The sequence below is a fragment of the Lepidochelys olivacea genome (genome assembly GCF_965140295.1).
Source record: "Lepidochelys olivacea isolate rLepOli2 genome assembly, chromosome: 13".
Lineage (NCBI taxonomy): Eukaryota > Metazoa > Chordata > Testudines > Cheloniidae > Lepidochelys > Lepidochelys olivacea.
The window spans coordinates 36076085-36102706 of NC_140423.1; the positions used below are offsets into that span (position 1 = coordinate 36076085).

Below are 26622 nucleotides of genomic sequence, written 5' to 3' on the forward strand. Positions count from 1 at the left end.
CGGAGTCAGACTGCTGTCTAGCCCCGTTCCTGAGGGGTAGAGCGAAATGAATGGGGAGGGGGCCCAGAAGCTCCTAAAGTGTAACTGGGAGCACAGGTCTCATTGACTCATACCAGCACATTTCGTTTCCATTTTTATTTTTAAATTACACTTTTAAACTTCTATGGTTACTTTTTTTAAAAAAAAATTACAAATTCTCTACTTTTACGTTATTTTTGTTTGTATTATTTTATTTTTAATTTTGATTTAAGTAGTTTTTGTTTCATGTTCTTTTGGCTTATTTTGTAATATATGCATACACATTATTCTATGTTTTTTATTTTATATCAATTCTTTTTATTTAATACAATGAAATTGACATATACACATGGCAAGTTCTGATTTCAATCAACATTATTTTCTGTAATAAAAATGTTCCAAATGGAAATTTTTAATCTGCTTTAATTTCCATTAATATCTGAATCAATGTGATTACATAGGTTCTGGATTCAGGGGTGCATGAGGCAGTGACCTTGTGGTTAGGGTTTAGAGGGATCGATTAGGGGTTGTGGTGTTCTTGGGGGCTGGAGGTTTAGAGGATCAGAGAGCATCCTTTACCTGGACCACCAAATGGGTGGGCCTGAATGCTAGTGAACATCAGGCTTCTGGTAACTTTTTCTGGTAACTAGTACCTCCTCCCCATCTCCCTTCCCAGCCCCTCTCAGACAGTTCTACCCAACACAAACAATAGGGTGTAGCTGTCTAGGGTAAAGGATCTAAGGTAATACAGTGGTAGATAGATTAGATTAGATTAGATTAGATTAATGACAAATAATACCTAGCACTGGAGGACCAAATTTCATCAAAAGCTGGGAAAAATTCCAGAGACCAAAACAGTAAGTTTGCTATTTAAATTAAATATGTTAGGGTATTAATATAGAGAGCAAATTTAAGCATATAATTGTTAGGATATAGATATTCAGGCCTGTCGGTAAAGGCCTGTACTCAAAGAATTTAGGTGTATTCTTATCACTTGGCTAGTTATACAGGTATACAAGAAAGAATCAAAATCACTGTCTGCCGGTGCAGGGTCCTTCTCTTACTGTGACAGTCTGAGGCCCTGTTCTTAGGCCAAGGCCTTTGGCTAAGCAGCAGAGGCAGCCGTAAGCTGGGAAGCGAACGGTCACAGCCTCACATTCCAAACTAGTCACACTGAAAGAAGGTGCTATTCGGCTGTTAGGAATACAATCCTGTCCTAATAGTGCCCATCGCCTCCAGAGAAAGGGAAGTGCCTAGAAAATGTAAAAGGAAACTTAGTTTGATAGCATCCTGTCTGGCAAGAACTCACTTCTCACTAGCTGGGATGTGAAATCCTCACTTCTGTATTGTTTTGTCATTATAGTTCCCACTTTGCTATTGTTTGCCTGCATAATCTCTGTCTGGTTCTGTGATTGTTCCTGTCTGCTGTATAATTAATTTTGCTGGGTGTAAACTAATTAAGGTGGTGGGATATAATTGGTTACATAATCATGTTACAATATGTTAGGATTGGTTAGTTAAATTTCAGGAAAATGATTGGTTAAGGTATAGCAAAGCCGAACTCAAGTTTTACTATATAGTCTGCAGTCAATCAGGAAGTGAGGGAGTGGGTGTGTGGGTGGGGGAGATGGGAACAGGGAATGGGGGTAAGGAAATTGGAATCATGTTTTGCTAAAGGGGGAAATGGGAACAGGGAATGGGGGTAAGGAAGTTGGAATCATGTTTTGCTAAAGGGGGAAATGGGAACAGGGAATGGGGGTAAGGAAGTTGGAATCATGTTTGGCTAAGGGTAGGAATGGGAACAGGGACACAGGTGTAAGGCTCTGTGGTGTCAGAGTTGGGAAGGGGGACACTAAGGAAGGAAACTGGATTCATGCTTGCTGGAAGTTCACCCCAATAAACATCGAATTGTTTGCACCTTTGGACTTTGGGTATTGTTGCTCTCTGTTCATGCGAGAAGGACCAGAGAAGTAAGTGAGTGAAGGAATAAGTACCCTAACAATAATTATGAATTACAATTGCAACATTTGCTATCTATTCAATCAGCATCTAGAGCCTGGAAGGTTTTTGTTTTTTTTTTAGCAGAAAAAATGACTGTTCAGAGAAGTCCAGAAAAAATCCCATATATTTTGGTTTTGGCAACAAAGAACCAAACATTTTTAGCTAAAAACTGCTGAAAACTTTACATTTTCAGCTGAAATTCTCCACAAAAGAAGGAAGGAAACAAACAATAAAACCTTTCTCTTTTCCAAGAGAAAGAGAGATGCTAGTGGTGATGATGATGGCCTCCACTACAGCCGGGATTGACGCTGTGGCGATCGATTCACCGGGGGTCAATTTAGCGGGTCTACTGAAGACCCACTAAATCAACTGCCGATCGCTCTGAAATCAACTCCGGTACTCCACCGGAATGAGTAAGGGCAGGTCTACACTACGTCAGGGACTGAAGCTCTGAGACTGATCCACTGGTGGTCGATTTAGCGAGTCTAGTAAAGACCCGCCAAATCAAGTGCAGATTGCTCTCCAGTCGATCCCTGTACTCTACCCCCGATGAGAAGAGTAAGGTAAGTCGACTGGAGATTTTCAGTCAGTAGCTGGAGTTGCGTAGCGTAGGTCGACTTACCGCAGTAGTGTAGACATAGCCTAAGAGGAGCTGATGGGACAGTTTCTCCCATCAACCCAGGGCAGTGTGGATCCTGTGGTAAGTAGATCTAAGCTATGTTGACTTGAGTTATGCTACTAATGTAACTCAAATTGCGTCGCTTGGATCAGCTTTTCCGCCTTGTGCCGATCTGCCCTGAGACTTACTATGAAAAAAGTACCAGGAAAAAGAGTCAGGAAGACTCTGTGAGAATTTATTCTTTAATTCAGTTTTTTGGTCAAACCTTGGTGGTAAATATTTATATGTGTATAGGGTGTTACCGTGTGTGGCAAGGGAGGCCCATGTGACACTATTTAGGCTGAGATTGGCAAAGTTGCCTAGTGCTTTTGGGTGCTCATTTCCCGTTCGTTTTAATTCATTCATTTCTTTTTATTTGGGTGGGGGAGGGAAATCAGGTCTTATGAGCTTTGAAAATTTTGGCCAGACATTTTCTGTTAGCATTTTATATATATGTATCGATGTCTATATTGATGTCAGTATCAATATAGAAATAGATATGTTAATGTTGCCTTCACCATGCAAAGATGGATGAATAGGCAGGACATTTTACATGGCAGGACACTGGGACTCCCAACCCTCCACAGACTTTCATGTTTTGTGTACCCAGCTACAGATCTGCAGAGAATACTACCTAATCAAAGCTCTTCAGTCACAGCAGCGGCAACATTGTTTACCTACTTTTCAGAGGCATAATTGACAAGAGATGATCCTAATCACTGGAGAATTAATGTCATTGGCATCAGTGGTGTGTGGAAGAGACCCAGAAGCACTCAAAAGATATTAAGCTCCTTGCAGAATTTGAGCCCCAGTGTTCATGTACGGATGACTGAAGCAGAGTGCTCTACTGAAACGTTTGTCTTTTCAAAAAGAATGTCTCTTACAGTATCAAGTTTTGTATAAAGAAATGTGCATTAATTGTATGAAAGATGAATGCTCAAAATGTAGCAGAGTCACAGAAAGAAAGAAAGAAAGAAAGAAAGAAAGAAAGAAAGAAAGAAAGAAAGACCTGTCCCCATACACATCTATCTATCTATCTATCTATCTATCTATCTATCTATCTATCTATCTATCTATCTATCTTTGAACCCTTCTGTGTTTTTTCAGACCTTCTTGACATGTGTATCTTCTTTTAATTCTATTTCATATAATAATGGAATTACTCCTCATTTTAATCTGGTCTATGGAATTATTCAGATCAGTCAATTATTCACATTCATCAACATTCCCAGTGATTCCGGAGAAGAAGAAGCATGATAAGACATAGTTTTGACACAGCACATAGAATATTCCTAGCCTGTTAAAGACCATTCTTCCCCACCACCCCGGTGAGGTGGCCGGAGTATGGTGCAGAGAAGCTCATGTTTGCCACTTCAAAATCCCATGATTTAATTGAAACAGAAATGGTGGAAATGTTTTACCTTTAAATCTGTTCTAAGTGAGGCGGATTTTCAGATACTGCCCCTTTTCCCAGTGATTCAGAGACCAGGATACTGGTTCTGCAGTTTATCTTCTACCATCATCTGCTTCACGTTCTTTAACAGTGCCAGGAAAGAGATCTACTCCGAGTGTTCTATATGGTGCTATTTGCCTTGTGCCCAGTTCCTACAAGAGAGACCCTCTCAAGATTTCGCTTTTATCCTTTCTGTGGGAAGGCGACATCTCCCTTGATGCTTACATTGATTAATGAGAAGGAAAACTCAATAACATGCTAGCACTGTCGACGGTACAAACACCAGAGTGAATGGAGGCAAATTTCTATCCTCCAAGGAAATGGCCTTCCTTACTACATGCAGGTGATGAGGTCACTGGTCACCTCCAATTATGGTGCCACAGTCCAAGAAGAGATGCTTACAAGAAACCTATTGCAGATTTTCCCACCCAATCGCTGTTTAGGAGACTCTTTAAAAAAACAGAGTGGAGTCCCTCACCCATGTCTTCAGGGTGGCCAGAGAAAGGGAGGGTGTGACACCTGTTCATGTACTCAGTGTACAGTTCATGGTTGGGATTTTCCGAGATGCCGCTGACTTTCAAGTGGACCTGTGCTCTTAAATCATGTAGACACTCGTGAAAAGCCTAGCCTCAGGTCCCAGACTGCTATGGAGACACAAATGTCTACACACACACATCTTAGTGACTTCACATTTTTCGTTATCTAGGCTCTAATATGCCCATCAATGTGGCATCAGGGAGTGTCACACACATTCATGGATTTATTCTCCCAGCATCCAAGTGCATCATTATGCACAAGGGAAACTGAGGCAAGGGGAGATTCAACAGCATCTCCAAGACACACAGTGAATGTGTGAGAGAGCCAAGTAGAGTCTTAGACTCACAGACTTTAAGGCCAGAAGAGATCATCATGATCATCTAGTCTGACCTCCTGCACATCACAGACCAGAGAAGCTCAGCAGCCCACTCCTGTAAGAGGCCCATAACCTCTGGCTAAGTTACTAAAGTCTTCAAATCATGATTTAAAGATTTCAAGTTACACAGAATCCACCATTTACTCCAGTTAAAACCAGCAAGTGACTGACAAAAAGTCAGAGTAGATGATCACAACCGTCCTTTCTAGCCCCGGAATCTATACATTTATAAGTATCAGAGGGGTGGGCTGTGTTAGTCTGGATCTGTAAAAGCAGCAAAGAGTCCTGTGACACCTTATAGACTAACAGATGTATTGGAGCATAAGCTTTCGTGGGTGAATACCCACTTCATCGGTAAATTTTTATAAATTTATAAATTGGTAATTTATAAATCTGTAAGTTATTGGCCTCAACACAGGGGTAACTGGGTGAAATTTAGTGGCCTGTTATTTACCGGTTCTTTAGAAAGTCTTCCTAGTTTCTTTGGAAATCTCAGTCACAATGGGTCTATCTATAAACTGCTGGAAAGAATTTCCCCTACCAGAAGGCTTTGATTCAAATGAAAAGTAGCATATATAGAGACTAAGTAAGCCAGTGTTGAATCAGGCCCACAATGTTGAAATATGCCTTAAAAGAAAGAGTCCAGAGTTTCTGTGAATCAGTGCATCTCCACTGACCAGCTCAGTAAATCTAGGGTAATCAGAGACTCTGAAAAGTCCAGATAGGAGGGAGTGGGAAACATAGATGGCTGGTCACGTTCTTTGGCCTGTGTCATGAAGACTAGATCAGAGTCCCTTCTGACCTTAAAATATGACTCAAAGACCAAAAAAATATTGACCCAAACTTTTATGCAGTTGCCCTGTTTCATTATTAGATTTGCAAAGGGAAGCATGATGTAATTCCACAGGCATCTACAACAGTTAACATTGCATTTGAATTCAGATTTATTTTTCTCACTCATGCAATCATTGTTTCCCCCTTCCTTCTCCCCTCTCCCCAAATTATCCTCCATCACCTGGAAAAGAAAAATATCAGCCAAAGCATACCATACGAATACTGCTCCCTAAAGGCAGCAGCAGCAAGTATCAGTCCTAAAATTCAGTGAAATCCATGTCTGCCAAAGTTTTAGGGCAGGATTTCCAAAGAAATGTGAAGGAATTAGGTGACTCAACTTCCAATTTAGGTGATTAAATCCCTTTGGTGATTAACTCCAATGTAGGTGTTTAACTCCCTTCAACTCCTTTGAGATATCACCCTAAGTAACCCTCCAAAAGTTTCTGGAAAATCAAAGCATGGAATACAGTGCTCCTAACCCCTAAAGTCCCTTTTAAAAATCTCAATCTTATTTTACAACTGCAAAGATCAAAATTAGCTGATTGGGGAGAGGTGCCAGTCTTCCAGAATCTCCTGCTGTAGGTGACTGATAGAGATCTGTTAATTTTACAGTCTGAAGTCTTGCAAAAGCCAGAAACTTACTGACAGCCCTTCTCGGGGCCTCTTTGACCTCTTTGTTCCTCAGACTGTAGATGAGGGGGTTGACCATGTGGGTCAGGACTGTTTAGAAGACAGAAAATACCTTGTATAAGTCCTTTGAATGGTGGGCAATTGGAACCATGCAGCCAATAATCAGAGTCCCATAAAATGTTGTGACAGTGACAATGTGAGAGGAGCAGGTAGAAAATGCCTTTTGCCTCCCGGTGGTGGAAGGAATTCTCAGGATGGTGTTGATGATGCAAACGTAGGATGCCAATGTGAATAGAAATGGGACTAGTCACCTGACGCAGGAGACCATGAAAATGGTGAGTTCTAGAAACTGGGGAACAGTAGAGGATAGTTTTATGATGGGTGAGGAATCACAAAAGAAATAGTCAATTTCATTGGAGCCACAAAACTTTATTTTAGTCATTAAAATGATTACTATGGTACTGCTCAGAAAGCCACTTGTCCAGGAACAAGCCGCGAGCTGGAAACAAACACTGCCGTTCATCAGAGTGGCATAACAGAGTGGATTGCAGATCACTAGATACCAATCGTAAGACATCACTGCTAGCAGATAGTATTCTGTGGCTGCTAGGATACCAAAACAATAAAATTGTGTCATGCAGCCACTAACAGAAATGGTTCTGTCCCCCGTGAGGAGACTGGCCAGCACCCAGGGCAGGATGCTGGAGGTGTAGCAGATCTCCAAGCAGGACAAGTTCCCCAGGAGGAAGTACATAGGGGTGTGAAGGTGCTGATCAGCCACATCTAGCACAACAATGAGGATATTTTCCAGCCATGGTCACTATGGAGATCACTAGAAACAGGAAGCAGAGAAGAATCTGAAGTTCCGGGAGATTCCCAAATCCCAGGAGGACAAATTCCTCAATGGACGTTTGATTTCTACAGTTAGCATTTGCCCTGGGATGTATCTAGGGGAAATGAAGCAAACTTGTTAATATATTTTAAAGATAAACTCAACTTTTAAGTCAATTCATTGTCGAACTAGATGAAAACTAACAAACTCTGCAATATAAGTTGAATATCGCAGTGAACTGAAATGTCATCAGTTTAATTGCAGAAATGTTCAAAAATCTATGCCCTCTCTTCATAGAATCCCCATCACTAGAGATGGTTAAGAAAAGGTTAGACAAATAGCTCTCAGGGATGGTCCAGGTTTCCTTGGTTTCCAGGTGGCCTGGACTTGAAAACTTCTTGAGCTTCCTTCCAGCCCTACAATTCTATAATTTTCTGTTACTTGATCAAGCCTCCAGGAAATTGTCCAGGTTGCTTGGTATCAGGACTACTGTGATATGTTATTTAAGGTGTGAGTACCTATCTTCTTCACTAACAGAGCAAAGAAAAACTGTGTGTTTCTGGAAACTCCACTACACTTCAAAAAATCAGAAAACAGCTTCATTTCCCTTTGGATTAGGACTGATTAAGATTTTGTAATGGAATACTGGGGTTTGGAGTAACTGAAAGTCTTCTTGGAAAGTATATGATTTTCACCAAATTTCGTCTGAAATCTGTAAACCCCAAACGTTTTTTTTTTTTTTAAATATGAACATGTTTCAGTTTTGAGCAGCCTTTGGCTGAAAATATTTAGTACATTGACAAATAGGTTTGCATTCAGTTGCTGAAAATCCCAGAACATCCACTCTCCACCAAAGAAACAATTTTCAGGTTTTGGCTTTTTCAATGAAAAATGAAAAAATTTCCATGGGGATGGAGGATTAAACCCATCCAATGGGAGTCCTGATATATTAGAGAACAAAGGGGCTGCTAAAATGAGATTACACTTCTGATGCCAGGAATTAATATCCCAGCACAGCCCAAGTAAAATAAAATAAAATACAGTCTAATCTGGTTCGCTGATGTTTCACTTTTTAACCTGACAAGGAAGTGTTCTTCAAATGCAGGGTTTCCACAGGATACATCGCTATCAGAGGCACAGCTGGAATTGCAGAAAATATTATAACAGATCATACAAATGTTCTGTTCTTTCTAAAATTCAGCCACAGAATTAGCTCTGATGGGGATACCTGATGTGAACACCATGAAACACAAAGATATGTTTGGTTGCACTGGTGGGAAAAATATTGTTGTTTATTTTATTCATTGTCCAGATCATCTTGTGTTTACAAAAATTTCTTAAAGCAGCTGATCTCTCTCTCTCTCTCTCTCTCTCTCTCTCTCTCTCTCAGTTTCAATATGCACAACATTTTATTAGCCCAGCACAAATGCATATTAGTAAAAATAATATCAATGGCATCTAATTTGCTTTCAAGACTGAAATTGTATCAGTCTAAAATAATATTTTGACAGACCTTCCAGTCAAAACATCCAGACGGAAAGCACTGAATTCTATATAGGTATATGAGCCTTGCTCTCTCCTTCCTTTGCAAAGGGATTTAAAAGTTGTGGGGGGAAATTCCAGACTGGATGTTTCTATTCTCCAGCAGCAATGGTAATATTTTTGCATCTACTTTACACTCAAATTTTTAAATAGCCCAATGGACTTAGGAACCTTAGTACTATTGACTGTCAATAAGACTTAGGCGAAGGGCCAGAGTTTTAAAGGTATTGAAGTATTATAAAGGTATTTTAAATCAATAGATGTTAGGGATATAGGTGCTTTTGAAAACCACACTAGGCACCCTACATACCCTTAAAATGTGTGTCTGAGTGCCTAGGTGACTTTTGAAAATGGGATTTAGAATGTTAAGCTGCTTAGGGGTGCTTTTGAAAATTTTACCCCTAATTCCCATTTAATTTCTGTAGCAGTAGCGAGCCTAAATTCTTTAGGGCCCCATTTGAGAATCCCATTTTACGGCTTATAATGAAATTTCCTCTGCATCTTAATAATTATAAATGATTCCGTAACGAGCAATCACTAATAAGATAAATAAAAAGCCCCTGAACATTTAAACTAAAAGCCTAGAGATAAAACTAGTAAAGTTTCTCTTAAAAAACAAAACTCTAGAAGCCTATAGAATTCAATAGAGAAAAAAATAATTGCTTTAAAGTTTTTAAACCAACCTAAACAATATAAAATCTTTGCTAGGCTGGTTTAAAAATTACTCAGAGAAGTTATCATTGTCTATTCAGTGTCTTTAGCATTATCCCGTTAGGATAATGACTTTAATCATGTTCTGAAGTCCTGTTGGAGTTAATGGGTGAAATCTTAGCAAAACTCCTCTTGATTTAAATAGTCACTGAATTTGCTTAGAAAGGACTTAAAGCACATATTTAAAGTTAAGCACATCCTTAAAGTCTATCCTGAGTTGGAGCCATAAAACATTCCCTTTTCCCTCAAAATGATTTATTAAAATCAACAATTAATTCATTTTCTCAGCAATCATATATGACAGACATTTTACTGTAGCAAGCACTGGATGAAAAATGTTGAAAGGGAAACATCAAAGTTGTCCATGAAAATATGGAATTTTGGAAAACTGGATAACCAAAATGTTTTCATTTTTTGGTATTCAGTGAAAGAATGAAAGAAAACCCCAAACTTAAACACACTGAAAAATACTTTTTGTTAAATAAATTTGGGGGAAAAATTTTAAAAAAAACAATTTTAGTGAAATTTTCATTTTTGAAAAAAAGTAATTTGAAATGAAACAAATGTTGAGCAAGGATATAATGTATTCAAAACACTGAGTGAAGGCCATGTAAAAGTGGTGATATTTTATTTTGGTTTATTTTATCATATTATGTATACACATTATTATACATTAATTTTTATTTTATATCAATTATTTTTATTTAAAAAGTTAAACTGACATATATACACACATAGCAAAGTTCTGATTTCAGTTAACAAAAAATAGCCATTTTTAAAGGTATTAACGTGCATAGGGGGATTTTCAGAAACACCCTAAGGCACCAAAAACTAAAGAAAAACTAGAGAATGCTGTTGAAAAATCCAACTAGGCTCCCGATACCTTTTTAAAATCACTCCCAAAATGACCTCAAAAGTAATCACATCGGTTTCCATCTCCAAATCTGATGAACAGACATTAACAGACATTAAACTTTAGAAAATGACAGAGGAAGTTTTCCACCTCTAAGATGAGGCACCAGTCGGGGGATGAAGGGGGCAGCTTGAATTGCAGACATCAACCTTTGGACTCTGGATTCTTGCATCAGGATATGGTCCAACAAGACTATTTTCTATCCTGATTCCTTTAACCTACCTAACTCAGAATCTATATATGGAAGGAGACCCTACCCATAATGCCTGGTTTTACTGCCTTAATTGTATCATTTTGTCCTGCATCCATTCCCACACAATGTTAATGTCTCTTTGGATGCATTGTTCATCCCCCATACGAGAAGGGTAGCAAGTACCATTGGCCCGCGATGGGCACTTCAGATGAGAGGGAAGGGAAAGGGACTAGCTCATTTATGATCCCAGACGGAATAAACACCCGTGTTCCTTCCATGTGACGAAACTGCTGCTACTTCCCTCCGTGGTCGTTCCACCCCCCATGGAGCAGCAACCGACAACGCAACACATGTCGCCCTCAGAGGAAAACTAGACACCTATTCTGAATCTCAAAGGAAAAGAAATGAAGAGAGGTAAATAAATAAATAAATAAAAAAGATGTGAACTTTGAAACTGAAATGTGGTGGGTGAGAGACCATGGGACCTGACCCGTGCGCCCAATCACAGCTGAGGAGCTTCTCAGCAGTCCGTCCCCACCCTGCCCCCCGCCCCCGCACTGTGTGTGTGTGGACAGTTTTAACAATCCCCCCCCCCCACCCCTATCGGGTACGAGTTGAGGTAGACCCAGTCAGTCCTTTCCAGATGCCTGACTGGGCCTTGTTCACCTGCTGAGGGTGAGACTGATCACCAGGTTTAGGTTCAGGAAGGAATTTTCCAGAGGCCAGACTTTCTCAGGACCCCCTGCTGTTATCATATGGGCATGTCTCAGCTGCTCCTCCTATATGGGGGATGTATGATCGCTATAAGGGTGACCAGATAGCAAGTGTGAAAAATCGGGAGGGGTGGGTGGTAATAAGAGCCTCTATATAAGAAAAAGACACAAAAATCGGGCCTGTCCCTATAAAATCAGGCCATCTGGTCAACCCCAATCATCACAGGGGCAAGGGCTTCTTCAGCAAACCCCCCTCTCTCTGTGCCCCATGCGGACGGGGCTGGACAGCAGTCTCACTCCGGCCATGCGGCCACCCCAGTCTGGGAGTGAGGGGCGGCGCCCACCCGTGGCTTCTGGACCCACAGACAAAGCTCGGGGGGAACCAGTCCCATTTATACTTGCTGGACACAAGGCTCTTGCTCTTGTTGTACAGGAGGCTATATGCGACCCCCCTGTTATACACTGAGCAATGAGGGCTCCCCTCCGTGTGGGCAGAGGCGAGACCCTGCGCTCCAGGGACGAGGTAGCTGGTGTACAGACCCCGCCGGAGCGGGGCGTGTCGGCAGGCGCCACTCTGCCTTGGACGGGGGTCATCTCCGCTTGAGCAAGCGAGACTCCCCGCAACCTCCAGGCACCTCTTCCGTCAGTGGACGGTGACCCTGACTCCGGGAGAGACCCCCGGGAGAGCGAGAGAGAGACGGGGTGTCCCTCGGCTGGGCCCCCTGGGGCGAGATTCAGCCCAGCCGCAGCGGGGTACACAAGGTAATAGGTGGAGAGGGGAGGGAGGGAGCGAGCCAGGCTGGAGGGCCTCCGGGCTCCGCTCCCCTCTCTGCACCTGCCTGAGTCCCCCCACTCAGGGCTTTTCCCAGCGTGTACCCAGCTCACACAACCTTGTGTCACGGCTCCGGGCCAAGCCTTCGGAATGAGCCAAGTGAAAAGGGCAACGCGGCCCCTGGCCGGGCTGGGCGGGGAATCGCCCCGCCCTCCTGGAACTGCCTCCGGGGACGCCGCGCGGATCGCAGCTCATGGAGACTTCCAGAGCCGGGCCCCGTTGCGCTCGCAGCAGGAAGGGGACAGAAACACCTGCCTTTAACGTTCCGTTTCATCTGATTGGTGACCACAGAGACTGAAACACCATCGCCACACGGGGCTGGTTACCGGAGGGCCTCTGACACCGACGCTATGCTCGCACTTCCGTCCGCAAAACCTGGCTACGGGAGCGCTCCGCTCAGCGGCGGGCTCCGCTACGCTGCTGTCAACTCGTCAGTGCGGACACGGCCTCAGGTTTGTTTCAGAGAGACAAGGCGGGTCCGGGCATATCTGTTACTGGTCCCACTGCCCTTGGTGAGAGAGACAAACTTCCAGCTTACACAGAGCCCTTCAAGTTTTATTTCGACATTTTAAAAACTACGCCTTTCAAAAACCTTATTTATAAACCTTAACTATCGTCTGTGCACCTACTCAAAATCGCTAAAAATCCACCCAAAATATTTCTTTTTTTCCAGATTGTATTAAACTGTTTTTCATTTCAGTAAGAAAACATACGTAATTGTTGTTTTGAGTCAATCCTGATTAGATTTAAGGATCGTTTCGTTTAGATTTAACGCTGGTCGGTTGCCTAACTGGACATTTCTTACTGGAACAAACGTGGCTTTCTTTTCAATGTAATCTTAGCTCAGCTTTTCAGTGTCTGCAGTGCTTGGTTTTAGGTTAATTACAATGTCCCTCTACTGTTTGCGACTCTTATGAACTGCCCGAGAACTTACAAGTAAATACAGTAATGTGTTACAGTTGATTTTTAATGAGTACTTTAAAGAAATGTAGCATCTGTATCAGAGAACCTCCGATACCCATCCGAGTGTGATGATGGTGTTTTAGTGTCTGAGGTTCCCGCCGGGCTTTGCCTGTGGGGTTCGGAAGCCGGGGCGGCGCCGCCCCTCACTCCCAGGGCTGGGGTGGCCCCCATGGCCGGAGTCAGACTGCTGTCTAGCCCCGTTCCTGAGGGGTAGAGCGAAATGAATGGGGAGGGGGCCCAGAAGCTCCTAAAGTGTAACTGGGAGCACAGGTCTCATTGACTCATACCAGCACATTTCGTTTCCATTTTTATTTTTAAATTACACTTTTAAACTTCTATGGTTACTTTTTTTAAAAAAAAATTACAAATTCTCTACTTTTACGTTATTTTTGTTTGTATTATTTTATTTTTAATTTTGATTTAAGTAGTTTTTGTTTCATGTTCTTTTGGCTTATTTTGTAATATATGCATACACATTATTCTATGTTTTTTATTTTATATCAATTCTTTTTATTTAATACAATGAAATTGACATATACACATGGCAAGTTCTGATTTCAATCAACATTATTTTCTGTAATAAAAATGTTCCAAATGGAAATTTTTAATCTGCTTTAATTTCCATTAATATCTGAATCAATGTGATTACATAGGTTCTGGATTCAGGGGTGCATGAGGCAGTGACCTTGTGGTTAGGGTTTAGAGGGATCGATTAGGGGTTGTGGTGTTCTTGGGGGCTGGAGGTTTAGAGGATCAGAGAGCATCCTTTACCTGGACCACCAAATGGGTGGGCCTGAATGCTAGTGAACATCAGGCTTCTGGTAACTTTTTCTGGTAACTAGTACCTCCTCCCCATCTCCCTTCCCAGCCCCTCTCAGACAGTTCTACCCAACACAAACAATAGGGTGTAGCTGTCTAGGGTAAAGGATCTAAGGTAATACAGTGGTAGATAGATTAGATTAGATTAGATTAGATTAATGACAAATAATACCTAGCACTGGAGGACCAAATTTCATCAAAAGCTGGGAAAAATTCCAGAGACCAAAACAGTAAGTTTGCTATTTAAATTAAATATGTTAGGGTATTAATATAGAGAGCAAATTTAAGCATATAATTGTTAGGATATAGATATTCAGGCCTGTCGGTAAAGGCCTGTACTCAAAGAATTTAGGTGTATTCTTATCACTTGGCTAGTTATACAGGTATACAAGAAAGAATCAAAATCACTGTCTGCCGGTGCAGGGTCCTTCTCTTACTGTGACAGTCTGAGGCCCTGTTCTTAGGCCAAGGCCTTTGGCTAAGCAGCAGAGGCAGCCGTAAGCTGGGAAGCGAACGGTCACAGCCTCACATTCCAAACTAGTCACACTGAAAGAAGGTGCTATTCGGCTGTTAGGAATACAATCCTGTCCTAATAGTGCCCATCGCCTCCAGAGAAAGGGAAGTGCCTAGAAAATGTAAAAGGAAACTTAGTTTGATAGCATCCTGTCTGGCAAGAACTCACTTCTCACTAGCTGGGATGTGAAATCCTCACTTCTGTATTGTTTTGTCATTATAGTTCCCACTTTGCTATTGTTTGCCTGCATAATCTCTGTCTGGTTCTGTGATTGTTCCTGTCTGCTGTATAATTAATTTTGCTGGGTGTAAACTAATTAAGGTGGTGGGATATAATTGGTTACATAATCATGTTACAATATGTTAGGATTGGTTAGTTAAATTTCAGGAAAATGATTGGTTAAGGTATAGCAAAGCCGAACTCAAGTTTTACTATATAGTCTGCAGTCAATCAGGAAGTGAGGGAGTGGGTGTGTGGGTGGGGGAGATGGGAACAGGGAATGGGGGTAAGGAAATTGGAATCATGTTTTGCTAAAGGGGGAAATGGGAACAGGGAATGGGGGTAAGGAAGTTGGAATCATGTTTTGCTAAAGGGGGAAATGGGAACAGGGAATGGGGGTAAGGAAGTTGGAATCATGTTTGGCTAAGGGTAGGAATGGGAACAGGGACACAGGTGTAAGGCTCTGTGGTGTCAGAGTTGGGAAGGGGGACACTAAGGAAGGAAACTGGATTCATGCTTGCTGGAAGTTCACCCCAATAAACATCGAATTGTTTGCACCTTTGGACTTTGGGTATTGTTGCTCTCTGTTCATGCGAGAAGGACCAGAGAAGTAAGTGAGTGAAGGAATAAGTCCCCTAACAATAATTATGAATTACAATTGCAACATTTGCTATCTATTCAATCAGCATCTAGAGCCTGGAAGGTTTTTGTTTTTTTTTTAGCAGAAAAAATGACTGTTCAGAGAAGTCCAGAAAAAATCCCATATATTTTGGTTTTGGCAACAAAGAACCAAACATTTTTAGCTAAAAACTGCTGAAAACTTTACATTTTCAGCTGAAATTCTCCACAAAAGAAGGAAGGAAACAAACAATAAAACCTTTCTCTTTTCCAAGAGAAAGAGAGATGCTAGTGGTGATGATGATGGCCTCCACTACAGCCGGGATTGACGCTGTGGCGATCGATTCACCGGGGGTCAATTTAGCGGGTCTACTGAAGACCCACTAAATCAACTGCCGATCGCTCTGAAATCAACTCCGGTACTCCACCGGAATGAGTAAGGGCAGGTCTACACTACGTCAGGGACTGAAGCTCTGAGACTGATCCACTGGTGGTCGATTTAGCGAGTCTAGTAAAGACCCGCCAAATCAAGTGCAGATTGCTCTCCAGTCGATCCCTGTACTCTACCCCCGATGAGAAGAGTAAGGTAAGTCGACTGGAGATTTTCAGTCAGTAGCTGGAGTTGCGTAGCGTAGGTCGACTTACCGCAGTAGTGTAGACATAGCCTAAGAGGAGCTGATGGGACAGTTTCTCCCATCAACCCAGGGCAGTGTGGATCCTGTGGTAAGTAGATCTAAGCTATGTTGACTTGAGTTATGCTACTAATGTAACTCAAATTGCGTCGCTTGGATCAGCTTTTCCGCCTTGTGCCGATCTGCCCTGAGACTTACTATGAAAAAAGTACCAGGAAAAAGAGTCAGGAAGACTCTGTGAGAATTTATTCTTTAGTTCAGTTTTTTGGTCAAACCTTGGTGGTAAATATTTATATGTGTATAGGGTGTTACCGTGTGTGGCAAGGGAGGCCCATGTGACACTATTTAGGCTGAGATTGGCAAAGTTGCCTAGTGCTTTTGGGTGCTCATTTCCCGTTCGTTTTAATTCATTCATTTCTTTTTATTTGGGTGGGGGAGGGAAATCAGGTCTTATGAGCTTTGAAAATTTTGGCCAGACATTTTCTGTTAGCATTTTATATATATGTATCGATGTCTATATTGATGTCAGTATCAATATAGAAATAGATATGTTAATGTTGCCTTCACCATGCAAAGATGGATGAATAGGCAGGACATTTTACATGGCAGGACACTGGGACTCCCAACCCTCCACAGACTTTCATGTTTTGTGTACCCAGCTACAGATCTGCAGAGAATACTACCTAATCAAAGCTCTTCAGTCACAGCAGCGGCAACATTGTTTACCTACTTTTCAGAGGCATAATTGACAAGAGATGATCCTAATCACTGGAGAATTAATGTCATTGGCATCAGTGGTGTGTGGAAGAGACCCAGAAGCACTCAAAAGATATTAAGCTCCTTGCAGAATTTGAGCCCCAGTGTTCATGTACGGATGACTGAAGCAGAGTGCTCTACTGAAACGTTTGTCTTTTCAAAAAGAATGTCTCTTACAGTATCAAGTTTTGTATAAAGAAATGTGCATTAATTGTATGAAAGATGAATGCTCAAAATGTAGCAGAGTCACAGAAAGAAAGAAAGAAAGAAAGAAAGAAAGAAAGAAAGAAAGACCTGTCCCCATACACATCTATCTATCTATCTATCTATCTATCTATCTATCTATCTATCTATCTATCTATCTATCTATCTATCTATCTATCTATCTATCTTTGAACCCTTCTGTGTTTTTTCAGACCTTCTTGACATGTGTATCTTCTTTTAATTCTATTTCATATAATAATGGAATTACTCCTCATTTTAATCTGGTCTATGGAATTATTCAGATCAGTCAATTATTCACATTCATCAACATTCCCAGTGATTCCGGAGAAGAAGAAGCATGATAAGACATAGTTTTGACACAGCACATAGAATATTCCTAGCCTGTTAAAGACCATTCTTCCCCACCACCCCGGTGAGGTGGCCGGAGTATGGTGCAGAGAAGCTCATGTTTGCCACTTCAAAATCCCATGATTTAATTGAAACAGAAATGGTGGAAATGTTTTACCTTTAAATCTGTTCTAAGTGAGGCGGATTTTCAGATACTGCCCCTTTTCCCAGTGATTCAGAGACCAGGATACTGGTTCTGCAGTTTATCTTCTACCATCATCTGCTTCACGTTCTTTAACAGTGCCAGGAAAGAGATCTACTCCGAGTGTTCTATATGGTGCTATTTGCCTTGTGCCCAGTTCCTACAAGAGAGACCCTCTCAAGATTTCGCTTTTATCCTTTCTGTGGGAAGGCGACATCTCCCTTGATGCTTACATTGATTAATGAGAAGGAAAACTCAATAACATGCTAGCACTGTCGACGGTACAAACACCAGAGTGAATGGAGGCAAATTTCTATCCTCCAAGGAAATGGCCTTCCTTACTACATGCAGGTGATGAGGTCACTGGTCACCTCCAATTATGGTGCCACAGTCCAAGAAGAGATGCTTACAAGAAACCTATTGCAGATTTTCCCACCCAATCGCTGTTTAGGAGACTCTTTAAAAAAACAGAGTGGAGTCCCTCACCCATGTCTTCAGGGTGGCCAGAGAAAGGGAGGGTGTGACACCTGTTCATGTACTCAGTGTACAGTTCATGGTTGGGATTTTCCGAGATGCCGCTGACTTTCAAGTGGACCTGTGCTCTTAAATCATGTAGACACTCGTGAAAAGCCTAGCCTCAGGTCCCAGACTGCTATGGAGACACAAATGTCTACACACACACATCTTAGTGACTTCACATTTTTCGTTATCTAGGCTCTAATATGCCCATCAATGTGGCATCAGGGAGTGTCACACACATTCATGGATTTATTCTCCCAGCATCCAAGTGCATCATTATGCACAAGGGAAACTGAGGCAAGGGGAGATTCAACAGCATCTCCAAGACACACAGTGAATGTGTGAGAGAGCCAAGTAGAGTCTTAGACTCACAGACTTTAAGGCCAGAAGAGATCATCATGATCATCTAGTCTGACCTCCTGCACATCACAGACCAGAGAAGCTCAGCAGCCCACTCCTGTAAGAGGCCCATAACCTCTGGCTAAGTTACTAAAGTCTTCAAATCATGATTTAAAGATTTCAAGTTACACAGAATCCACCATTTACTCCAGTTAAAACCAGCAAGTGACTGACAAAAAGTCAGAGTAGATGATCACAACCGTCCTTTCTAGCCCCGGAATCTATACATTTATAAGTATCAGAGGGGTGGGCTGTGTTAGTCTGGATCTGTAAAAGCAGCAAAGAGTCCTGTGACACCTTATAGACTAACAGATGTATTGGAGCATAAGCTTTCGTGGGTGAATACCCACTTCATCGGTAAATTTTTATAAATTTATAAATTGGTAATTTATAAATCTGTAAGTTATTGGCCTCAACACAGGGGTAACTGGGTGAAATTTAGTGGCCTGTTATTTACCGGTTCTTTAGAAAGTCTTCCTAGTTTCTTTGGAAATCTCAGTCACAATGGGTCTATCTATAAACTGCTGGAAAGAATTTCCCCTACCAGAAGGCTTTGATTCAAATGAAAAGTAGCATATATAGAGACTAAGTAAGCCAGTGTTGAATCAGGCCCACAATGTTGAAATATGCCTTAAAAGAAAGAGTCCAGAGTTTCTGTGAATCAGTGCATCTCCACTGACCAGCTCAGTAAATCTAGGGTAATCAGAGACTCTGAAAAGTCCAGATAGGAGGGAGTGGGAAACATAGATGGCTGGTCACGTTCTTTGGCCTGTGTCATGAAGACTAGATCAGAGTCCCTTCTGACCTTAAAATATGACTCAAAGACCAAAAAAATATTGACCCAAACTTTTATGCAGTTGCCCTGTTTCATTATTAGATTTGCAAAGGGAAGCATGATGTAATTCCACAGGCATCTACAACAGTTAACATTGCATTTGAATTCAGATTTATTTTTCTCACTCATGCAATCATTGTTTCCCCCTTCCTTCTCCCCTCTCCCCAAATTATCCTCCATCACCTGGAAAAGAAAAATATCAGCCAAAGCATACCATACGAATACTGCTCCCTAAAGGCAGCAGCAGCAAGTATCAGTCCTAAAATTCAGTGAAATCCATGTCTGCCAAAGTTTTAGGGCAGGATTTCCAAAGAAATGTGAAGGAATTAGGTGACTCAACTTCCAATTTAGGTGATTAAATCCCTTTGGTGATTAACTCCAATGTAGGTGTTTAACTCCCTTCAACTCCTTTGAGATATCACCCTAAGTAACCCTCCAAAAGTTTCTGGAAAATCAAAGCATGGAATACAGTGCTCCTAACCCCTAAAGTCCCTTTTAAAAATCTCAATCTTATTTTACAACTGCAAAGATCAAAATTAGCTGATTGGGGAGAGGTGCCAGTCTTCCAGAATCTCCTGCTGTAGGTGACTGATAGAGATCTGTTAATTTTACAGTCTGAAGTCTTGCAAAAGCCAGAAACTTACTGACAGCCCTTCTCGGGGCCTCTTTGACCTCTTTGTTCCTCAGACTGTAGATGAGGGGGTTGACCATGTGGGTCAGGACTGTTTAGAAGACAGAAAATACCTTGTATAAGTCCTTTGAATGGTGGGCAATTGGAACCATGCAGCCAATAATCAGAGTCCCATAAAATGTTGTGACAGTGACAATGTGAGAGGAGCAGGTAGAAAATGCCTTTTGCCTCCCGGTGGTGGAAGGAATTCTCAGGATGGTGTTGATGATGCAAACGTAGGATGCCAATGTGAATAGAAATGGGACTAGTCACCTGACGCAGGAGACCATGAAAATGGTGAGTTCTAGAAACTGGGGAACAGTAGAGGATAGTTTTATGATGGGTGAGGAATCACAAAAGAAATAGTCAATTTCATTGGAGCCACAAAACTTTATTTTAGTCATTAAAATGATTACTATGGTACTGCTCAGAAAGCCACTTGTCCAGGAACAAGCCGCGAGCTGGAAACAAACACTGCCGTTCATCAGAGTGGCATAACAGAGTGGATTGCAGATCACTAGATACCAATCGTAAGACATCACTGCTAGCAGATAGTATTCTGTGGCTGCTAGGATACCAAAACAATAAAATTGTGTCATGCAGCCACTAACAGAAATGGTTCTGTCCCCCGTGAGGAGACTGGCCAGCACCCAGGGCAGGATGCTGGAGGTGTAGCAGATCTCCAAGCAGGACAAGTTCCCCAGGAGGAAGTACATAGGGGTGTGAAGGTGCTGATCAGCCACATCTAGCACAACAATGAGGATATTTTCCAGCCATGGTCACTATGGAGATCACTAGAAACAGGAAGCAGAGAAGAATCTGAAGTTCCGGGAGATTCCCAAATCCCAGGAGGACAAATTCCTCAATGGACGTTTGATTTCTACAGTTAGCATTTGCCCTGGGATGTATCTAGGGGAAATGAAGCAAACTTGTTAATATATTTTAAAGATAAACTCAACTTTTAAGTCAATTCATTGTCGAACTAGATGAAAACTAACAAACTCTGCAATATAAGTTGAATATCGCAGTGAACTGAAATGTCATCAGTTTAATTGCAGAAATGTTCAAAAATCTATGCCCTCTCTTCATAGAATCCCCATCATTAGAGATGGTTAAGAAAAGGTTAGACAAATAGCTCTCAGGGATGGTCCAGGTTTCCTTGGTTTCCAGGTGGCCTGGACTTGAAAACTTCTTGAGCTTCCTTCCAGCCCTACAATTCTATAATTTTCTGTTACTTGATCAAGCCTCCAGGAAATTGTCCAGGTTGCTTGGTATCAGGACTACTGTGATATGTTATTTAAGGTGTGAGTACCTATCTTCTTCACTAACAGAGCAAAGAAAAACTGTGTGTTTCTGGAAACTCCACTACACTTCAAAAAATCAGAAAACAGCTTCATTTCCCTTTGGATTAGGACTGATTAAGATTTTGTAATGGAATACTGGGGTTTGGAGTAACTGAAAGTCTTCATGGAAAGTATATGATTTTCACCAAATTTCGTCTGAAATCTGTAAACCCCAAACGTTTTTTTTTTTTTTAAATATGAACATGTTTCAGTTTTGAGCAGCCTTTGGCTGAAAATATTTAGTACATTGACAAATAGGTTTGCATTCAGTTGCTGAAAATCCCAGAACATCCACTCTCCACCAAAGAAACAATTTTCAGGTTTTGGCTTTTTCAATGAAAAATGAAAAAATTTCCATGGGGATGGAGGATTAAACCCATCCAATGGGAGTCCTGATATATTAGAGAACAAAGGGGCTGCTAAAATGAGATTACACTTCTGATGCCAGGAATTAATATCCCAGCACAGCCCAAGTAAAATAAAATAAAATACAGTCTAATCTGGTTCGCTGATGTTTCACTTTTTAACCTGACAAGGAAGTGTTCTTCAAATGCAGGGTTTCCACAGGATACATCGCTATCAGAGGCACAGCTGGAATTGCAGAAAATATTATAACAGATCATACAAATGTTCTGTTCTTTCTAAAATTCAGCCACAGAATTAGCTCTGATGGGGATACCTGATGTGAACACCATGAAACACAAAGATATGTTTGGTTGCACTGGTGGGAAAAATATTGTTGTTTATTTTATTCATTGTCCAGATCATCTTGTGTTTACAAAAATTTCTTAAAGCAGCTGATCTCTCTCTCTCTCTCTCTCTCTCTCTCTCAGTTTCAATATGCACAACATTTTATTAGCCCAGCACAAATGCATATTAGTAAAAATAATATCAATGGCATCTAATTTGCTTTCAAGACTGAAATTGTATCAGTCTAAAATAATATTTTGACAGACCTTCCAGTCAAAACATCCAGACGGAAAGCACTGAATTCTATATAGGTATATGAGCCTTGCTCTCTCCTTCCTTTGCAAAGGGATTTAAAAGTTGTGGGGGGAAATTCCAGACTGGATGTTTCTATTCTCCAGCAGCAATGGTAATATTTTTGCATCTACTTTACACTCAAATTTTTAAATAGCCCAATGGACTTAGGAACCTTAGTACTATTGACTGTCAATAAGACTTAGGCGAAGGGCCAGAGTTTTAAAGGTATTGAGGTATTATAAAGGTATTTTAAATCAATAGATGTTAGGGATATAGGTGCTTTTGAAAACCACACTAGGCACCCTACATACCCTTAAAATGTGTGTCTGAGTGCCTAGGTGACTTTTGAAAATGGGATTTAGAATGTTAAGCTGCTTAGGGGTGCTTTTGAAAATTTTACCCCTAATTCCCATTTAATTTCTGTAGCAGTAGCGAGCCTAAATTCTTTAGGGCCCCATTTGAGAATCCCATTTTACGGCTTATAATGAAATTTCCTCTGCATCTTAATAATTATAAATGATTCCGTAACGAGCAATCACTAATAAGATAAATAAAAAGCCCCTGAACATTTAAACTAAAAGCCTAGAGATAAAACTAGTAAAGTTTCTCTTAAAAAACAAAACTCTAGAAGCCTATAGAATTCAATAGAGAAAAAAATAATTGCTTTAAAGTTTTTAAACCAACCTAAACAATATAAAATCTTTGCTAGGCTGGTTTAAAAATTACTCAGAGAAGTTATCATTGTCTATTCAGTGTCTTTAGCATTATCCGGTTAGGAGAAGAAAATAAGATAATTAGCATAAAGTACATCGATCCTGATTTAAAAAAAAAATCATGATTACATTCAAGACACAAGTTACTATGGACTTGACTTTAATCATGTTCTGAAGTCCTGTTGGAGTTAATGGGTGAAATCTTAGCAAAACTCCTCTTGATTTAAATAGTCACTGAATTTGCTTAGAAAGGACTTAAAGCACATATTTAAAGTTAAGCACATCCTTAAAGTCTATCCTGAGTTGGAGCCATAAAACATTCCTTTTTCCCTCAAAATGATTTATTAAAATCAACAATTAATTCATTTTCTCAGCAATCATATATGACAGACATTTTACTGTAGCAAGCACTGGATGAAAAATGTTGAAAGGGAAACATCAAAGTTGTCCATGAAAATATGGAATTTTGGAAAACTGGATAACCAAAATGTTTTCATTTTTTGGTATTCAGTGAAAGAATGAAAGAAAACCCCAAACTTAAACACACTGAAAAATACTTTTTGTTAAATAAATTTGGGGGAAAAATTTAAAAAAAAACAATTTTAGTGAAATTTTCATTTTTGAAAAAAAGTAATTTGAAATGAAACAAATGTTGAGCAAGGATATAATGTATTCAAAACACTGAGTGAAGGCCATGTAAAAGTGGTGATATTTTATTTTGGTTTATTTTATCATATTATGTATACACATTATTATACATTAATTTTTATTTTATATCAATTATTTTTATTTAAAAAGTTAAACTGACATATATACACACATAGCAAAGTTCTGATTTCAGTTAACAAAAAATAGCCATTTTTAAAGGTATTAACGTGCATAGGGGGATTTTCAGAAACACCCTAAGGCACCAAAAACTAAAGAAAAACTAGAGAATGCTGTTGAAAAATCCAACTAGGCTCCCGATACCTTTTTAAAATCACTCCCAAAATGACCTCAAAAGTAATCACATCGGTTTCCATCTCCAAATCTGATGAACAGACATTAACAGACATTAAACTTTAGAAAATGACAGAGGAAGTTTTCCACCTCTAAGATGAGGCACCAGTCGGGGGATGAAGGGGGCAGCTTGAATTGCAGACATCAACCTTTGGACTCTGGATTCTTGCATCAGGATATGGTCCAACAAGACTATTTTCTATCCTGATTCCTTTAACCTACCTAACTCAGAATCTATATATGGAAGGAGACCCTACCCATAATGCCTGGTTTTACTGCCTTAATTGTATCATTTTGTCCTGCATCCATTCCCACACAATGTTAATGTCTCTTTGGATGCATTGTTCATCCCCCATACGAGAAGGGTAGCAAGTACCATTGGCCCGCGATGGGCACTTCAGATGAGAGGGAAGGGAAAGGGACTAGCTCATTTATGATCCCAGACGGAATAAACACCCGTGTTCCTTCCATGTGACGAAACTGCTGCTACTTCCCTCCGTGGTCGTTCCACCCCCCATGGAGCAGCAACCGACAACGCAACACATGTCGCCCTCAGAGGAAAACTAGACACCTATTCTGAATCTCAAAGGAAAAGAAATGAAGAGAGGTAAATAAATAAATAAATAAAAAAGATGTGAACTTTGAAACTGAAATGTGGTGGGTGAGAGACCATGGGACCTGACCCGTGCGCCCAATCACAGCTGAGGAGCTTCTCAGCAGTCCGTCCCCACCCTGCCCCCCGCCCCCGCACTGTGTGTGTGTGGACAGTTTTAACAATCCCCCCCCCCCCACCCCTATCGGGTACGAGTTGAGGTAGACCCAGTCAGTCCTTTCCAGATGCCTGACTGGGCCTTGTTCACCTGCTGAGGGTGAGACTGATCACCAGGTTTAGGTTCAGGAAGGAATTTTCCAGAGGCCAGACTTTCTCAGGACCCCCTGCTGTTATCATATGGGCATGTCTCAGCTGCTCCTCCTATATGGGGGATGTATGATCGCTATAAGGGTGACCAGATAGCAAGTGTGAAAAATCGGGAGGGGTGGGTGGTAATAAGAGCCTCTATATAAGAAAAAGACACAAAAATCGGGCCTGTCCCTATAAAATCAGGCCATCTGGTCAACCCCAATCATCACAGGGGCAAGGGCTTCTTCAGCAAACCCCCCTCTCTCTGTGCCCCATGCGGACGGGGCTGGACAGCAGTCTCACTCCGGCCATGCGGCCACCCCAGTCTGGGAGTGAGGGGCGGCGCCCACCCGTGGCTTCTGGACCCACAGACAAAGCTCGGGGGGAACCAGTCCCATTTATACTTGCTGGACACAAGGCTCTTGCTCTTGTTGTACAGGAGGCTATATGCGACCCCCCTGTTATACACTGAGCAATGAGGGCTCCCCTCCGTGTGGGCAGAGGCGAGACCCTGCGCTCCAGGGACGAGGTAGCTGGTGTACAGACCCCGCCGGAGCGGGGCGTGTCGGCAGGCGCCACTCTGCCTTGGACGGGGGTCATCTCCGCTTGAGCAAGCGAGACTCCCCGCAACCTCCAGGCACCTCTTCCGTCAGTGGACGGTGACCCTGACTCCGGGAGAGACCCCCGGGAGAGCGAGAGAGAGACGGGGTGTCCCTCGGCTGGGCCCCCTGGGGCGAGATTCAGCCCAGCCGCAGCGGGGTACACAAGGTAATAGGTGGAGAGGGGAGGGAGGGAGCGAGCCAGGCTGGAGGGCCTCCGGGCTCCGCTCCCCTCTCTGCACCTGCCTGAGTCCCCCCACTCAGGGCTTTTCCCAGCGTGTACCCAGCTCACACAACCTTGTGTCACGGCTCCGGGCCAAGCCTTCGGAATGAGCCAAGTGAAAAGGGCAACGCGGCCCCTGGCCGGGCTGGGCGGGGAATCGCCCCGCCCTCCTGGAACTGCCTCCGGGGACGCCGCGCGGATCGCAGCTCATGGAGACTTCCAGAGCCGGGCCCCGTTGCGCTCGCAGCAGGAAGGGGACAGAAACACCTGCCTTTAACGTTCCGTTTCATCTGATTGGTGACCACAGAGACTGAAACACCATCGCCACACGGGGCTGGTTACCGGAGGGCCTCTGACACCGACGCTATGCTCGCACTTCCGTCCGCAAAACCTGGCTACGGGAGCGCTCCGCTCAGCGGCGGGCTCCGCTACGCTGCTGTCAACTCGTCAGTGCGGACACGGCCTCAGGTTTGTTTCAGAGAGACAAGGCGGGTCCGGGCATATCTGTTACTGGTCCCACTGCCCTTGGTGAGAGAGACAAACTTCCAGCTTACACAGAGCCCTTCAAGTTTTATTTCGACATTTTAAAAACTACGCCTTTCAAAAACCTTATTTATAAACCTTAACTATCGTCTGTGCACCTACTCAAAATCGCTAAAAATCCACCCAAAATATTTCTTTTTTTCCAGATTGTATTAAACTGTTTTTCATTTCAGTAAGAAAACATACGTAATTGTTGTTTTGAGTCAATCCTGATTAGATTTAAGGATCGTTTCGTTTAGATTTAACGCTGGTCGGTTGCCTAACTGGACATTTCTTACTGGAACAAACGTGGCTTTCTTTTCAATGTAATCTTAGCTCAGCTTTTCAGTGTCTGCAGTGCTTGGTTTTAGGTTAATTACAATGTCCCTCTACTGTT

At 41.9% G+C, this 26622-nt stretch overlaps 2 pseudogenes across 2 annotated transcripts; both read right to left on the reverse strand.

The window, feature by feature from the left end:
* Positions 1 to 6601: 6601 nt before the first annotated feature.
* On the reverse strand, positions 6602 to 8644 carry LOC311529480 (olfactory receptor 6C4-like; annotated as a pseudogene). Its single transcript has 3 exons — positions 8568 to 8644; positions 8422 to 8479; positions 6602 to 7454 (listed from the first exon to the last, which is right to left on the reverse strand). The product of its transcript is annotated as an olfactory receptor 6C4-like (transcript).
* Positions 8645 to 19997: 11353 nt separating this feature from the next.
* On the reverse strand, positions 19998 to 22040 carry LOC311529481 (olfactory receptor 6C4-like; annotated as a pseudogene). The gene is made up of 3 exons: positions 21964 to 22040; positions 21818 to 21875; positions 19998 to 20850 (listed from the first exon to the last, which is right to left on the reverse strand). The product of its transcript is annotated as an olfactory receptor 6C4-like (transcript).
* Between the last annotated feature and the right edge of the window lie 4582 nt (positions 22041 to 26622).